Source organism: Macrobrachium nipponense, chromosome 6, assembly GCF_015104395.2.
Source record: "Macrobrachium nipponense isolate FS-2020 chromosome 6, ASM1510439v2, whole genome shotgun sequence".
NCBI lineage: Eukaryota > Metazoa > Arthropoda > Malacostraca > Decapoda > Palaemonidae > Macrobrachium > Macrobrachium nipponense.
In genome coordinates, this window is record NC_061108.1 from 132,638,877 (window position 1) to 132,657,266 (window position 18,390).

General features: G+C 37.1%; 1 long non-coding RNA gene across 1 annotated transcript in view; it reads left to right on the top strand.

Moving 5' to 3' along the window:
- LOC135216245 (uncharacterized) overlaps nt 1-18,390 on the top strand; it is a 187,103-nt gene continuing 168,713 nt past the window's right edge. Inside the window, exon 1 of the long non-coding RNA XR_010314836.1 lies at nt 1-328. This is a non-coding gene — a long non-coding RNA (uncharacterized LOC135216245). The remainder of the gene's footprint in view (nt 329-18,390) is intronic.

Consider the following 18,390-nt stretch of genomic DNA (forward strand, 5'->3'; position numbering starts at 1 on the left):
ATATATATATATATATATATATATATCACGTGTCTATCTGTCTCCTGTCTGTCTGTAGTTAATATCCGTTTTGGTAAGCGATTATTGTTTCAAAATCTGTTCGATTTTACGTATTCCAAGAGAGGCGTGTCGTATAGTTTGTGTATTTTTTTTTTTTTTCAGGTATCCCGGACTTTCCATAAAAAAAAGTTCGTTGGCGTAGTAAACTGATTACCGAATACAAAAAACTTTGGAACCTAATTAGCCAAGGAAGTCCAGTATATTGAAATTCACGGCGAAGGAAGACTTGCAGGGTCGACCCCGAGCGAAGAGAGGGTATTTCTGTCGGGTAAGTTGGTTTATTAATCAAGTTAGTTTAACTGTATGAAGTTCTAACCCATTTGAAAACTAACGTTCGCTGGACATTTAATGTTTCTTGGTTTGCTGTTTGAAGAGGGTTATGTGAAAGGAGAATTCAGAGGAGGGAAAAAAGTAGAAAAGAAAAGATCGGAAACAGTTAGTAACTGCCTTGTTTGGAGTTGAAAGAACATCTAAAAATTTCACATTGATTCATTACAAAACTACGGAATGTTTTATATTTATATAATACTGGGCAAGCGTAAGCACACACATTTGTTTTCTTGTATAAGTACGTGCTCATATATATATATATATATATATATATATATATATATATGATACGTACATACATTATTTGTATATGCATGTAATATCTTTATGATTAACTTATGTATTTAATCTAAACCTTCATCTATTTTGATTTCGGACACAATAACATATAACACTTTATTTTTATATGCTAAGCAGATTACATTAAACATGACATCACCGAGAAGTATCTCCATAGAAAATCACAAATACCAAATTATACTATATACCACACGTACGTACGTTATAGGATACTGAATACCACATTATATATCGTATGCAATCAGGAAGTCTAGAACGATGAACGTATATGAAAAATGAAGTAGTTGATTATTCGAGTTGATTTATGTACGTGAAGGAAAAAATAAAAGAGTTACCTCTTAACTATTAAGTTTCTTTTATGTTTTGTTAATATAAGTGTTGGGGGCAGATGAATATTTGCGTAAATTGCCGAGCAATCAGTATAATGTTACGTTAAATACTAACATAATGTCAACGTGTCGAAGAATGTTTTGGTATCACAAAATTTTCAACATTGAAATGTATGTGAATATTTTAACGTTGACAATATTATCCAACGAAAATAATGAATGTCAGCGTTTCACTCATATTTCTCATCCCCCAACGCCTATATTAAAAAAAAAAAAAAAAAAAAAAAAAAAAAAAAAAAAAAACGAAACTGCACATTGAAACAAAAATCAAGAGTAGAAGTTTGCTATAGTAGATTCACATCACCCGCGCATCTGATGTCTAGGCTAGTCCCTTGCGACGCTCCTGATTGTCTGTTGATAAGCCAATCATAGGGCTGGAAAAACTCAGTCTCTCGAAAGAGTTCATATAGGCAGGATGTATGTTCCACCCTTCCTGAGGGATACTTGAGGTGGAACATATATCCTGCCTATGTGAACTCTTGAGAGAGAATGAGAGTTTCCAGCCCTGTGATTAGTTTATCAACAGACAATCAGGAGCGTCGTAAGGGACGGGCCTAGACATCTGATGCACGGTTGATGTGAATCTACCATAGTAGTGTTGCAAAGTAATAACTTTTCTTGAAAGAATTGTAATAGTAATTTGTCAAAATGTAATAGTCTTAGTTAATTAGATAGATCCGCACTAGACTTCTTGGCAAACTAAAAAGCCTTGATTAACTGTTTTAAGGAACATGCCTAGTACAAAGTGACATTCATTAACGTATCAAAATGACTAATTTCCAGAATTGAAATTTGCCCGACCTCCTGAAGGCCCGACATTATCAAACACCTTGATACTCACTGTAGGTACCATATGACTCCACGAATGCTATTCCTGTGCGATTATGAACATTTTTATCTCACAATTTCGTTTAATGAACAAAATTAATGATTTGATTTTGACTTTATGAAAAAAAATAAGTTTTGAAGACCATTTGTTTTACCTTACATTTATGGAAGAATACAGATATACGATTTATCATATTAATATATAGTCACAATATCTCTAGGCCTGAATATTATTGTAATTCGAGATCTAGAGATACTGATCACTTCATTTAAATATATATTTATTATTTTTTTTTTTACCTTTTTATGCAGTAACTGTTATAATCGAAGGTGCAGTTTTTTTGGTTGTCACATTGTTTTATTTTTTTGTTTACTTTGTAGCCTCTGCAACCTTTTTAATAATGTACAATATCTCTGTTCATGAACGAATGTGTTTACATTTTTTATTTTATTTTGGTTACCAGTATGTCTCGAAAGTAGTACACTGAAGAAGTTATGTATTGACAGCTTTATATAATATATATATATATATATATATATATAATATATATATATATATATGTACGTATATTTATTTATATATGTCTTGTTCAAGGAGTTAAAAGGTGGTCTGTTCAAGTGCTATTTTTTGGAATGTTGTCTGCATTCATATCTGTTGCAAAGAGTCTTGATATAAAACCAGCTGAATTAGCTCGTTACTGATATAACTACTAACAACAGGTGAAAGGGTATAATAAATCCAGTAGCCTCCGAATGCCTCTTAATAATAATACGAAAAGAGCTGGCTGCTGCCTTAATGAAAAGACGCACCAAGGAGTTATACACGATTGAGGTGACATATCGCTGAAAAGTGTCAGCTAAAAGTCAGTCGTTTCAGTTGAAAATATTTTTGGACGCTCTGAAAACTGTCCTCAAAACCTGCTGCGTTTATGAACGAGAGGGAACCAGATGATCAGTGGAACTACCTTCACGAAATATTGGGAAATTTGACAACTATATTAACATCTTCTGGCGATAGTTGGTTATGACATTTACATCCAAAGATCTGAAGTGAAGTAAAATCGCATTTTATACAGCAGGTTCACAATTGAGAGTCGAGATGTATGAGGAGGCTCATTGAGCTTCAGTGGTCAACGTTTTGGTCGAGAACGGGGATTCAGTGGTGTCTCAACATTTCTGAATTCTTTAGTTTGTTTTTCAAGTGCTCTTCCACAAATGCCCTTGATGAATGCTCTTCGTTTTGCGATGGGAATTTCTGCAGGCGTAGATATTTGCTTTTAAAACCTTGTGGTGGCATGAAGAGGTCATCGGTTAAAACAGGTTTCTGCAAACGGATGCTTGAACCCTTGTCTCTGAAATCTGGGTTATTGTTATTATTATTGGTCTGTCACTCTCACCTCCCAAAGTCCTGCAACACAGTGCACCGAGAGAAAAGTACTATACATTTCACATCAAGAATTTTTTTTTTTTTAGAGATGGTCGTCTAACAGGAAAAAGAAGTCGAAAGCTTATGAGATAACAGTGGAAAACGACAATCCTATGAAGAGGCATTTAGCGTCATTTGACAGATCTGTCTGGAGAGGGCAAAGAGTCGCAGATCGGACGAGAATGGTGAGTGGGAGAGGGAAGAGGAGAGCAAGACAGGTTCGTCTGAGAAGTTTGGGAAGAGTTGGCGTGTCTTGTGTTCTCCAGGATAACTATAGAGCTTTCTTCTTCTTCTTCTTCTTCTTCTTCTCTTCTTTCTCTTGGAATCTTTGCTTCGTGAAGAGCGGCCTGACTCAGGAGACCAGGCGGAGGATAGTCCTCTGTGGGAGAGTGCGCCCGCAGGGGCGAGCTCGAAGGGCTGTGGTGGTGGTGGTGGTGGTGATGATGGTGATGATGGTGGTGGTGGTGGGCATTGTGGCCTTGGTGTTTGGAACCCGGATGGTGTCAAGGGTCACTGCTCGTTCTGTGGAGGGTCACATGTTGAGGCTTGTTGGAAGTTGAAGTTGGGACGTAGTATGTCGTCTCCTCTGGGGTGTGACTGTGCAGGGAGAGAGAATTAACACGTATTAATTGAAATATGTTAATCTGTCATAACTGACCATAAAGTAATGTTGTCTAGAGCTGGTGGGTTGGGTGACGGGAAATGTTTATTATTTTTAACGTTCAGCATGCATACTAACGTGCGCTTTACGTAGGTAGTGTAAGATTAAATGATGGTTTCCACCATATGATAAATATCTACCACCTTTTGGTTTTGCTAATGCAGGAATTCCTGAAATCAGACTGTCATTGATACCCTCCCGAGGCTAAAAAATCCACTACAACACATTTATTCTCTCTCTCTCTCTCTCTCTCTCTCTCTCTCTCTCTCTCTCTCTCTCTCTCTCTCTCTCTCTCTTTCTTTCAGCAGGTACAACGAAACATTTGAGAAAATACAGATATAAATGTATTTTGTTAGAACGATCAAATGAATCACTCCTATACCGTTACAAAGTATCGAAAAGGCTCGTTATCATGTACAGTTCACCAGTTTTTATCGTAGATCCGTAAGCTAAGCAAAAATAAGAAGGCTTTGACTGGAATTTTTAGAATAATTGAATCAAGACCAATTTATATATTCAAATTATGTGCGAAAATGGAATCAATAAATATATCCAGTTGGAATTTTAAAAGCACACACTGTTGCTTTACAAAGGGAAGCACGTTGATTATTGTTTTTATACTAAAATGTAAAACTGAGGTATAATTGTTATACAGTGTAGTTAAAACGACATATGTGTGGATTAAGTATTAACAGTATTGAAATATATAAGAATGTAGTGTAAAAGGTGAACTTTATCTTGTCAACCACATGCAGATATTACGGATGACTTTCCTGAGGGAAAATAGTTAACTACCTTTGTTGTCAGATAACAGAGGAGCGATTTGGGAATCTTGCCGAGAAAATACATCAAGGATTTGGTATTGATGGACACGTAATTTATTAGAAGTTTTAAGCAACTTTCAGATGTTTGACTTGTTGACGAGAAGCGAACCATAGCATACATCCTCAAGCTTTTACTGAGTTTATTCAGCTGCATAATCTGGATTTGCATTATTCACGCGTAGTTTAATTCGGTTAGATCTGCGAGTTTTATTTATATATTTATTTATGTTTTTTTTTTTTGTAAACTATATCGAAAATGTTTTTCGATTTAAGCTTCTACGACGAGTATTAAGAGAGGCAGATGGCGGAATAACACGAGGAGTGATAGAAGTGAAATTACGAAAGTTCCAATTGTTGAGAGAAAATTATGAAAAGGGAGATAGAGATAGCTTGGATATGTCATTGTCATCAACCCATGGGAGATCCTTGAGGAGGGGAGTACTGTCAGTGCACCTCAGGTGGTACACTGTAGGCATTACTTAAGGTTCTTGACAGCGTCCCTTCGACGCCTAGCTAACCCCTTTCATTCCTTTTGTTTATTGTGTAAATTTAAATAGTATGCACTGAAAGTGAGTAAAGCTGCCTTGCAATTTTTACCCTTCAGTTGTTGCAAAAGGTTAAAGGGTCTGTGGTCTAGGGTGGTAAGATTGTGACGCTGTAAGTCTTCCAACACATTATCTGGAAGTGCTTTATGTTGTAAACATGTTCCGATGACGTAGGGCTCATTCATAATTCAGTGGCTCCGTTTCGTGTCAAACAGCTGGTTTTATTAGACAGCTCTCAGTGTGTGGTAATGAATAGGCATTGCATCGTAGTAACCTGCTTTTCCCACCAATGTTGTATTCTGTCTACAAGTTTGTTAGTGCCCTGTTTTGCATTTTGTTGGTAAAAAAAACCTTTTAGTTCATATTGTGGTACAAGTTGGAAGACTGTCTCATGCAAACCGCTCAATGTTTCAACCCTTTCCTAGCAGTTGATACATAATGCAACTGCACGATTTTCCTCCTGTTGCACCTTTCAAACTTTATACCCTCAATTTCGGTTTCAGCACTGAATGACTTCATAGGTCCCAGTGCATGGCTTGGCCTTTGACCTAAATTCTATATTCACTTTAATTCAATATTTATTTTGAGACGGGGCTTATCTTTGTCTAGGTCTTTACCATCGTTCGGGAAATGTAGTGTATTTTGTAAACATTTGGATTTCCCCATGGGGACGTTGTTTTTCCTGAATATTTCACATATTATTGATGAGTGCTGCGTTCACGGGTGATGTCCTGTTAGGTCACTTGTCAAAAGAAAATGTACTAAAACCGATGAGAAAAATTACTTTGTCATTTATTATACGTACATATTACACCATATCCAGTAATGCGGAATGCCATAAGGAAACCGCCTCCCTCATTTTGATATTGACCAAGTGGTCTCGGCTTTATGACGCCGAACATAATATCGCTGTGGAGGAGGGGATGTAAGGGGGGTGGGTGTGGGGTTTAGTGGGCCGGACATGGGGCCTGAAGATTTTGGCAGACAGCCATGAGCACAGGGAGAGATGATGGGGGATCTGTACCAGCCGCCATGACTCCTTTTGCCTGAACAAGCTATTGATTTCATCCTTTCATGTCTTAGTAATACTTCTGCCGAGATGTGCGACTCTAATGCGTCTTAAGGAGATGTTGGCAGAAGGGTTTTGAATCGATTATTTTTTTTATTGTTTTCTTGCATTGTCTCAAACCGAGGTTATCATCGATCGTTTCTGCTGCTCGCTAAGTTTTTTTTAAAAGATATTTTGTCAAGACAACATCATGGATGCATTGTTTACGTTTAGATTTCTTATGTATTGCAAACGTACTTGATTATATAGGAAGAATATGTTTATATACTGTTTCCGAGGTATAGCAAATTGGATATAAAACGATATTTGTAGCTTGTGTATAAAAATGGTGATGTGATAAAAATTCGTTCATATATATATATATATATATATATTATATACGTATATATATATATGTATAATATATATGCATATATAATATATTATATGTATATATATATATATATATATATATATATATATATTAAATATATTTCTTAATATTCTTAAAGAGATGCATTGAAGAATTTCATCTTTCCAAAAACCGAGACTACCAATTATACACACACACACACACACACACACACCACACACACACACACACACACACACACACACACACATATATATATATATATATATATTATATATATATATAATATATATATATGTGTGTGTGTGTGTGTGTGTGTGTGTGTGTGTGTGTGTGTGTGTGTGTATAATTGGTAGAGTCTCGGTTTTTGGAAAGATGAAATTCTTCAACGCATCTCTTTAAAAGAATATTAAGAAATCGAGGAAATCCTCTGCAAAATGTGTTATATAGTATTAGTTTTTATTCCTTAATGATTAGTTTTTTTTTATAGAGCTTTCACGATTTTTATCTTTTATTTCCATTTGATAGGTTGTATGAAGATTGTTATTTTTGTAGTCTCCATTATGAGTCCATTTCTTCTTGTAAATATCGTTTTGGATCTTGAGGTTACAAAAGAAATCTGTTGCAATATGAGGAAATATGTGTGGGACACTTCATAAAAATGTCGAATTATTTATAAACTTTTTTTTTTTTATAATGATCATGATGCAACGTCTCTGTGCATATATGACTCTGTAGACCTTGATAAGGACTAACACAGGGCGCACATCTACGAGTGATTCGATCTGTAACCTTACAGACTATTCCAGAGCTGGAGGAGACCTCGTTGCTTTCATAACTGTTGCCACTATAGTAGATTCACATCAACCGTGCATCTGATGTCTAGGCCAGTCCCATACGACACTCCTGATTGGCTGTTGATAAGCCAATCACAGGGCTGGAAACTCTCAGTCTCTCTCAGGAGTTCACACAGGCAGGATGTATATTCCACCTCTCCTGAGAGATACTTTTGAAAGGCGTATCCCACAGAAGAGGTGGAACATACATCCTGCCTATGTGAACTCTGTCGAGAGACTGAAAGTTTCCAGCCCTGTGATTGGCTTATCAACAGCCAATCAGGAGCGTCGTAAGGGACTGGCCTAGACATCAAATGTGAATCTACTATAGTGTCGAAATCCACTGTTTTTTTTTTTTAATATATATTTCCACAGACTTCCCCTTATGTCTCTATCCTGCGAACTTCGTCACTCTCTGAAATATGAAGATGGAATCGTGAGTTGATCTCCTCGCAGCCTTATCGTGGAAGTCAGGCGGTGACTTATATAGATAGCTTAATGCGGAGACTCTTCTCAGGAGTTGAGCAACTGGGATGAAAGTTGCGGATTTCCATGGAATTGGTTCCCCGAGTTTTTTATCTTCTTCTTCTTTAAAAGCAGGTTTCCCCGAGGAGAGAATTTGGGATGCGACAGACGTCCCGTCCGCCTGTTGTTCTCTCCCATCAATTCTTTGTTTATGGCTCGCTTTCTCTCTTTTGCTCTCTCGCTCACACATTTTATTGGCTCATAATTATCTCGCTTCCTTTTATTGCTGGATTGACCACCTCTCTCTCTTTCTCTCTCTCTCCCCCAGAGATGTGCAGTGGGAGAAATTTCTAGCTCTTGATAATGTATCGTATTTATCCCAGGAAAATCTCTCTCTCTCTCTCTCTCTCTCTCTCTCTCTCTCTCTTCTCTCTCTCTCTCTCTCTCTAAGTGGGTAGAATTAAATCCTTTTTTCTGTGCCGTTCTTCTTGTAATGCTTTTTGGTTCCTGTTAAGTAATCTGAAATTTTCGGAGATATGTGAAAGATTTTTTTTTTATGTTAATCAGTAGTTTCAGTTTATAGAGATGGCCTGATAGTTATCGTATCAATGGGAGAGTGCAGGTTGTCGAGTAGGCGATCTTGTGAGTTTAATACATTATAAACTTTGGTTTTTGTATTTTGTGGCTTTTATCATCATTTTATATTTTCTGTTTACTTTTCTCTCGCGTAATGAGTAACTTTCGGAGATGAAGGGAAAGTGTTTCAAGCGTGAGTCTTGGAATGAGGGGTTGATGGGTATTTTCACGGGAGACTGGCCCGGGCCAAGTGAATGTCCATTTTAAGCCTGTGTCCTCTAAATCTTATATCCATTTAAGCCTGTATCCACCATATTCATATAAGTCTGTGATTTGACCGATATTATGAAGAAAAGTCCGTATGGCACGATTCATTTGTGACATGAATTTGAAATCCTTTTGGAGTTTAGTGTTGATATGGACACGAGGAATTCACTGACAAGATAGGAGTAACGAGAGAGAGAGGGCGAGAGAAGGAAATGAAGTGGAGCCCATTGACAATCATAATATAATTGTGATACTCTTTAGGCGGAAGAGGATGGTACGAATTTCAAGAAGGAAACTTCTCTAGGAAGCAGCGTACTCGGGTGGACTGCTGTTGGAAACCGGGAGTTAGGGGGGGTGGGGTGGTTGGTGGGGGGGTAAAACACCAAGGAAGGAGGGCCATGAAGACGGAGGTAGGAGACCAATGTCGTGGTGACCTGAGGGAATTTGTAAATGACTCAGAAATGATGGGAATTCATCACTCTTAATAGATTGGGTAATCAGTGCTCACGATAATCTAATGATTATTTTTTCACCTAAGTGTTACTAATGAATTAACGGGAAGCAAGACGAGATTTAATTTTACATTGAGATTTAACTCATTTCCTGGGAAGTTTGTTATTTGAATGGAGCGAATGAATTAGGGCGCACTTTAGTGATAATGATGAGATGATGTTTGTGCACCGTCCAATATCTGAGACAGGTGTCTTTATGTATCCAAGGCTGTCAAATATCTTCATGAATCAAATAATTCGAGAAGGGAAGACTGATTTAGGAATGCTTGTTTGCAGATAATACGCTACTGATAGGTGCTAGTGAAGAAAAACTGCAGGAACTGGAGTGAAAATGTTCGTAAGAGAAAAAAAAACTAAGAATTAAGATGAGAAAGAGTGAGGTAATGGGAGTGAATGAAAACCAGGAAGATATTTCCCAAGATGCACTCATATACTCTCCTTCTCTCTGGCTGCGACCCACCTTACTCAAATAATTAGCAGGTCCCTATCTCATTGCATAGCTTAACGGAGTGGACCTTTGATTATGGCGGTCGCAATTGAGGTAGTGATGATTATGATAATATTAAAAATAATTGTAATTGTATCTAGTGATTTCAGTTGTTGCTGTTAGAATTATAATTAGTGTAAATTATTTTGTGAAAATACTAAATTACCTTTAATTATGGCGGTCGTAATTGAGAGGACAATATTTATAAAGATAACAGTAATTACGTCTAGCTGTTTTCGTTGTTGCTATTAGAATTGTAATTTTGTAAATTATGCAGAAAATTACTAGTAAATTACCTTTAATTATGACGGTCGTAATTGATATGATAATATTAATAAAATAACAGTAATTACATCTAGGTATTTTCGTTGTGCTATTAGAATTGTAATTGGTGTAAATTAATAGGAAAATTACCAGTAAATTACCTTAAATTATGACGGTCGTAACTGAGATAATAATAATGATATAGATAATACTAATTACTCGTTATTGCTATTAGAATTGCATTTACAGTAAAATGATTGAGAAAATTATCACTAAATTACTTTCAATTATGGCGTTCGTAATTTAGATAATAATAATAGCGATAAAAATACTTGTGATTACATCAAGTGATTTTAGTTGGTTGCTATTGCGAGAACCGTAGTTGCAACATCCGGAAATCAGGACTTTCCGTGACGGGTTGTTATCTCGCTCCCACCCCCGTAACCCCCCCCCCCCCCCCTACCGGGCATAGCTGGCGGTTTTACACAGTATTATATGTTACACAGAAAACGAGTTCTTCGGAGGAAAAATTCCCTCGTTTACTATTTTAATGGAAATAATTTATGCATACTTGTTCCATTATAATTTTTGTTCCATTTTTAATTTTGTCATTTTCGTCATACTTTTGTTTGAGATGTCAATTTTATAAGTGGCCGTCTTCTTCTTTTGAAAATAAACACAAGTGTGTTCAAGTTGGCGACGAAATCAGACCCTTTTCGCCTATGTAAGTCTTGGTATGTGTTTGAAATTCTGCTTGAAATTTAGTTACAGTAATACGCAAAAGCGTTTTTGTAACAATATACCAACATTCACACACGAGAAAAGGGTCTGATTTTATCCAAATCTTCAAGAGGGAGTAGTTTAATTGTGCAAGAAATTCATTATTCATACCCCTGTTGATTTGATTCTTAGAAAAAAAGCATTAAAGTCCCTGTTTTTAGTCAAAAGGAATTCTTCTGGTGATAGAAGTTTACTCTCGACGTGGTTCGGAAGTCACGTAAAGCCGTTGGTCCCGTTGCTGAATAACCGTTGGTTCCATGCAACGTAAAAATACCATACACACAAACAAACATCAAAGTGAATTCAGTCTCTCTCTCTCTCTTTTGTGTTTTAAAAAATGTCTATGGAATAGTCAGTCTTACGATTTGCCGAGTCTCTCTAGGGTACGGGAAGGTTCGTGACCCTTATTTGGTCATATGGGGGCCCGAAATCTTTTATTAATTTTTTTATTAACTACCTTAATTAAATGCCTTATGGGATTTTCGATCTAAAATTATGTAATTTTACGCGTTGTGTTTTGGGTTTCACAGTTCTATAAGTCACCTTTTTGTCGTGAATTTCTGGAAATGATTTGCTTTTATTGGGGTTTATGTCAAATTTCCAGTAATTGTCTATGAATCATCTTTCAGTGTTTTTAACGTAAAGATAGTGATTTAAAGTATAGTTTTTTAAACATTGGTTATGTGAGTCATAACTTGAGGTACGTTTAGCCCATTGTAAACCTATCGTCCTGTGCATCTCCATTTGTTTTATTTTTACTTATTTTGAAGCCCTAAATTAGGCTTTAATTACTTAGTGCTTTTTGGTATGTTACCATTATGGATTTAATTCTGGATCCATTAGATGATCACTCAATTTTAATATGTCCGCATATCAAAACTATGTAGAAGGACAACTGTTTGACTTTTATAGCCTTGATGATATACTGAAATTTGGTTCCACCAGTTGCCACACCTTCTTGGGCTTGGAAGCCGTTACCGGGGACGGGTACTGGACAGGTTTGCCTTGCTCATCCTTTGGGATCTCAAGGTACATTAGAATATTTACTGTATTCAGAACAGCTGAATCTGAGAATAATACTGTTTGGGTGAGGTTTAAGTTACTCTCTCTCTCTCTCTCTCTCTCTCTCTCTCTCTCTCTCTCTCTCTGAACAGCTTAATCTGAGAATAAGTGACGTTGACACCAATACTGTTTGGGTGAGGTTTAAGCAACTCTCTCTCTCTCTCTCTCTCATGCGTACATACAAACATACGTTGTATATGTGACCATGTGTCTATGCCATTCACATGCAGGTGTATGCAAAGTATTTTGCCTGACACAGTAATCGTTAAGTAGTCATTTTTCAGTCTCAAGTCAGCATTAAAGACTAAAGCTAATACACTAACACACATGCCATTACCATCTTATCAGTTTCAGATGAGGGATTTAAGTTAGAGGCTGCTTAGATGAGGGATGATGTTAGCAATGGAACAGTTATTTCAGGTTCAAGTTTTTACAGATGCAAAACACACCGATTGAAGGAAGCATTCCCATGGCACTTCAGTCTCACAGACAGAAATTTAAAGGAGGGGTTTTGACTTTAGAATTAGGTGCATTGTGGGGCGACCTTTCACTATTATGATGAACTCTCTATGATTTCCTAGAGGTTATTAATGATTTTTTATATACATACGACCATAGAAACACAAAAGACTAACTTTTCTCTAACTGAAACATAAAGAAAGCTACTATGCTGATTAGTTTCTCTGGATATTAGTCTACATTGTAATACCACGCATCGCTACGATACAGACACACATTCTATCGCTACGTTAGACAAGTCTACTCCACAGTCCACTACACATACTACTACACTATTTTATTTACCCGTTCAGGAATATACAGCAATCCACTCTCTAACACCATACGTACTCTACGGTGGCTACAGAACACGAACAGACATCTGAACAGGGATTAAGAGCAACGCTTCAAACGTTTGCTTAACGAAGCGACGGCAGTGAGAGCACCATGCACAGGAGAGAGGAGCGAAACGCCTACCTATATATGTCGAGATGTTGTGTGGTGGTGGTGGTGTCTGCTAGTGTGAAGGTGAGGAGGTGGAGAGAAGAGGCCTCCCTAGGGAGTGGTGGAAAAGGACGGGTCAGTATGGAGGGAGGTCACACTACTCCGACCTATGTCCTTCTCGTTCTCACACAGCGTCTCTCGCTCGATATCCCCTCGCTCGGCGCGCATCGACCTCCTACGGATTATATATACAGACACGTGGCTTTAGATCACACTGACACGTGGTGGTGGTGGTGTACTGATACTGGCTTAAAAATCACACTAACACCTCACATGTGATGTATATGTATACAAGTGTACCACGGGGAAAGTGAAGCACTGGGTGTTAAGTCTGACTGGTTTCGTCTTCGTATCTCAGACAAGGTCTGTTTATACCCAGTTGTTCTAATGAAACAGGTTGTTAATCCTGAAGATGTCTTCGTTATAAAGACGAAACCGGTCAGGATTTACATCAAGTGCTTCACTTTCCGTATGGTACATCTGCATGCAAATTTGTTTGCAGCATACACTGTAATTTGCATAGTTGAGAGGGTCGGGAATAAGGTATTGCAGGTTTTGAAAACAATAGAGGAGTTGTTTTGGAAGAGAGGGGCTAAGAAAAATACTAGTCTATTAATTTTTTATTATTAAAGATACTTAATATTAACTTTTTGTATTGATGAACTAAGTACCTGACAGCAGTTTACTTCTAATTTAATTCGCAGTTTATTTTGATGACATCCTTTCTTTGCATACCAACTCTCTACAAAGACATCAGTGGCAACATTGCAAAATGCTGAATAGGGAAGATACTGCCCACAAAGACATTCAGTATATTTCATTACTGAATGAGATTTAAACGTAGAGTAACTTCAAGTTCAAGGGATGTTATAAAAACCATTGATATGAGGATACCAAATATTTTTTAACGAAATGTTTTTGGGGGACAAGATACCTGTTGCGTCATCGCATGAGAGAGAGAGAGAGAGAGAGAGAGAGAGAGAGAGAGAGAGAGAGAATAACTTCTGCAAGGAGAGAGAGAGAGAGAGAGAGAGAGAGAGAGAGAGAGAGAGAGAGAGAGAGATACTCTTCAAGGTTTAGTTATACCCCGTACAGAGAGAGAGAGAGAGAGAGAGAGAGAGATGGACCTTTCATAACACTATATGGATTTCCTTTATGATTTTATTCATTATTGGATACTGCCCTTTAAAGTCCGAGATCAAACGACACAGGTCACGCAAATATTAATAGCAATAGTAATGTTGAAAGTAGATACGAGTATACAATTATGTAGCGTTGTATTTTCATGGACCCTAGGGGGTAAAGTATTGCTCCAATCATCTACATATAAAGATAACTGATACTGCTTGGCGCTTTCGGGAACTTCTGTTTTATCGAAGACATTCCATACGTGGGATTAGCGTTATTTATTTTGTTATTTTTACGGTTTTTATTTATTTATTCATTTATTTATTTATTGGATTATTAGCGTTTCCCCCAACACCACCTGCTTCACGTGTGCAATGAAGTGATGGAGAATAGTCAGGTGGGGGGCATTATTGATCGAAGCTTCCTCTCGCAGAATTAAAGACTCTGTCGTTAATGTGACGAAGCGATGGTTGGAGCCAATGAAGTCTCCTTCCCCCAACCCTCCTCCCCCTCCTCCTCCTCCTCCGCCTTCCGTTTTTAACCATTTTGACTCTCATGCTTTTAGTTTCGATGGTAAAAGATTGATTTTGGGATGTAAAAGATGGTACAGCAAGTGCGTGCATCATGTTTCGCGCTGTTATTGTTTGCTAGTAAGGAAAGGATTGAATGAAAGGTTGCGTTTCATTCTGTTGAAATCTCTCTAACTATGTATATATATAATTCATATATATATGTCTATATATATAAATAAATATATATATATATATATATATATATATATATATATATATAATCTATTGGTCATTTTAACCAGATACTTATGTAATGTAATAGCCACAATACCCTCTTAACTTCTCGAAATCTTTGTGCTTGTTTTGGATTTTTTTTGGACACGCTCGTCGCTACAAAGCCTTAAGATTCAAGCGCAAGAAATACGAAGAAATTATGATATCCGGTAGCGGGAAACGAGCCAGGTTACCATAATCACGACGAGGTCACGTTGCCGACCTGACCACGGCAACGTGACCACGTCGTGATTATGGCAGGGTTCGTTTCCCGCTACCGCGCATCATAATTTCTTCGTACTTCTTGCACTTGGATCTTAAGGCTTTGTAGTGACAAGTGTGTACCCGCCCCCAAAAAAACATTTCAGAAGTTAAGAGGGTATTCTGACTATTACACTTACATTATATATATATATATATATATATATATATATATATATATATATATATATATATATATATATATATATATATATATATATATATATATATATATATATATATATATATATATATATATATATATATATATATATATATAGATTTTATTGAGCTTTATTTTCCTAGTATCGTCTTTCAAGCATTTGTATTTTGCTTTTCCGTCGTTAAAGTGATATGTTTTTGTGCTACCGAGGAGAACATTGCGCAATCATTGCTCACTGAGGGATCAGTTTTCACATTCAATACGTTTGTGTCGTCAGTCTCTTAGAATATCTAGCACGTTGACCTGATCTTACTCGTTGTACCAAACATCCCTGTCATGCACACACACTTTAATTCCCTTTTATGCAACCACTTTTTGCATTCATCTTACCGGGCTCGTCCTTCTCTGTCACAAAACTTTCGAATTAAACTTTTTTTTTTTTTTATTGAGAACTTAAAGTCCTATGTTCTCTCTGTGTTATCAGACCAGCTCAGAGCACTCTGCTCCATCTTATCACTTACGCTAACCGTGAACTCTTCTTTATATGTCTGCAATTCTCTCTCTCTCTCTCTCTCTCTCTCTCTCTCTCTCTCTCTCTCTCTCTCTCTCTCTCTCTCTCTCTCCACCTTTTGCTTCACAAATACTGTGGTAAACCATTCATGTCTAACAGTTCTGCCATTTTGCCTCTTATTCGTTTCAGCATCCACTTTCCGCTTCCATAAGCGAGAGTTGGCGTCATAATCCCATCATACATTTCAGCCTCTTCTCTTCCAGTCACCCTGTTTCATCATAATACGAGCTTTACGTATTTATCTTTCATGCCCAGTATTTTTTTTTATTAAATTACTTTTTTCTCCACTCTGCGGAGAGCCTGTTACCTTCCTAGTTTAACCTATTTTCTAATTTACGTATTCTCTCAGAACAGCGGATGGAATATGACCGCTAAAATAAATAGAAAGCGAGGCTATTTTTTTTTATTGTGAGCAGGACCCTCGTAGGCATTACTTAAGGGCCTTTGCAATGTGCCTTCTGCCCTTAGCTGCAACCCCTTTCGTATCTTTTACTGTACCTTCTTTCATATTCTCTTACACATGATTCTAGTGCAACTGCTTTGAGCTTTTACTCCTGTTCCTTTCAAACCCTTTTCTGTCTATTTCCGTTCCAGCGCTGAATGACCTCATAGGTTCCAGCGCATTGCCTGTGGCCCAAATATCGTATTGAAATTATGAGCAGGACGGTTTAATTAATGATAAATTGGCGCTAGGATAATTCACGACACATAATCATTAATTTGATCTTTCGAGGGCAAGAGGGCACGTTTGGTTTGACAATAGTGTAAATTTCTTGATAAGGTTAGTGAAAGAACATACCGGATAGAACGTGGTTTGGAATGTGATAAAGGGCAATTTTAAAAGTATTATCATCTGTATAGATGAGAAATGGTGTCATATCTCGTGAGTTGTTTCATCATGCTTCCATATTATGTGAATGCTAGAAAGCGCACCGTGATCATGATGTGTGGTTACAATAGTGTTAGGGAAATAGCTAGAATACTGGAGTGGTTTTCTTAACATACTTAAGAAACCCTGGTTCAGATGCTAAGAATCATCGTCATAGAAAGAGGTTGAAAGGTAGCATCAACTTTGTGCTGTACTTCCTTTTAAGAAAGCTTCAGGCAAATAGATTTACAGAGATTTTCTTGAAGGAATATTTGTAAGTAGAAATCACTTCCCAGAATAGGTTCCTCGTTGGACGAGTCGGTTACGTACGTGCTCCGCTACCGATCTCAGGGTCCGGGTTCGATTCCCAGGAATCGGAGGAATTTATTTCTGGTGATAGAAATTCATTTCTCGATGTGGTTCGGATCCCACAATAAGCTGTAGGTCCCGTTGCGAAGTAACCAGTTGGTTTCCTAGCCGCGTAAAAATATCTTAACTTTCGGGCCAGGCTTAGGAGAGCTGTTAATGAATCAGCTTAGTGGTCAGGTTAAACAAAGATATATACTTAACTTTTAACTTCTCCTCAGAATAGTGAAAATAGACTGTAGAACTTTGTCAGAGGAACATATTCTTGTAAAGTATGGAAAATTATTACATAGTTAAAATAATGAATGAGAAAATATAGAAAGTTTTTTCGTAATGAAGAGAATGTGCAAAGTTTTGGTGGTAGCAATTGAAGGAATAACGTCTGGGATCTTGGAAATGAAGTGTTATCACCATCGTGACCTGATGAAGTAAAATTGTGAAAGTTGAAACATTTGGGGACCGAAGTAGGAAAGAAAGGAAGGAAGGAAGGGGTTTATTGCAAAGAAGAAGAAATTTAACACTTTGTAGTTTTATCATTCGGGATTTCCTTTGTTCCGGGAGTTTTTTCAAGAATATTATATCTTTCCCTTTTATCTTTTGAAACGATTCATTAATCCATTAGTTGGGCGAGAATGTTGTACGTATATTGGTTAAACACTTTCGACATTTAATAGATTAGGGAATAATATTTTTATTTCATTCAGTATATTAGGAAATAATATTTTTATCTAATTCAGTGGGTTTTGTAATTACTTAATTAGAAATAGGTGTTCCAAAGTGGAATCAAATTGGTTTCTCATGTTATAAAAATGGCGCTGATTTTAATGGAAAAGGTTTCCAGAGAATATATATATATGTAATGTGTGCGTGTGCGTGCGTGTGTGTGTGTGTGTGTGTGAGTGAGAGAGAGAGAGAGAGAGAGAGAGAGAGAGAGATGAATCACAGTCGTATTTCAACAGTTGAGGCAGAGCCTGTCACTAATGAGGTTTTCCTGTAAAAGGGGAACGTTTTTTTTCTCTCTCTCTCACAGGAAAAGGAATGTAATTTGAATAGAATAGATAATAATTAAATCTTGCTTCAAGCACTATTGTATCCACGCTCTTGCAGTTCCAGCGTGTGGGGCACGAAGACACGCAATCTGATTTTCGCAATTCGGACATGTAATGAAAATAGATTGCTGAACAGTGATAATTGAACGGCCCAGTACTTGACG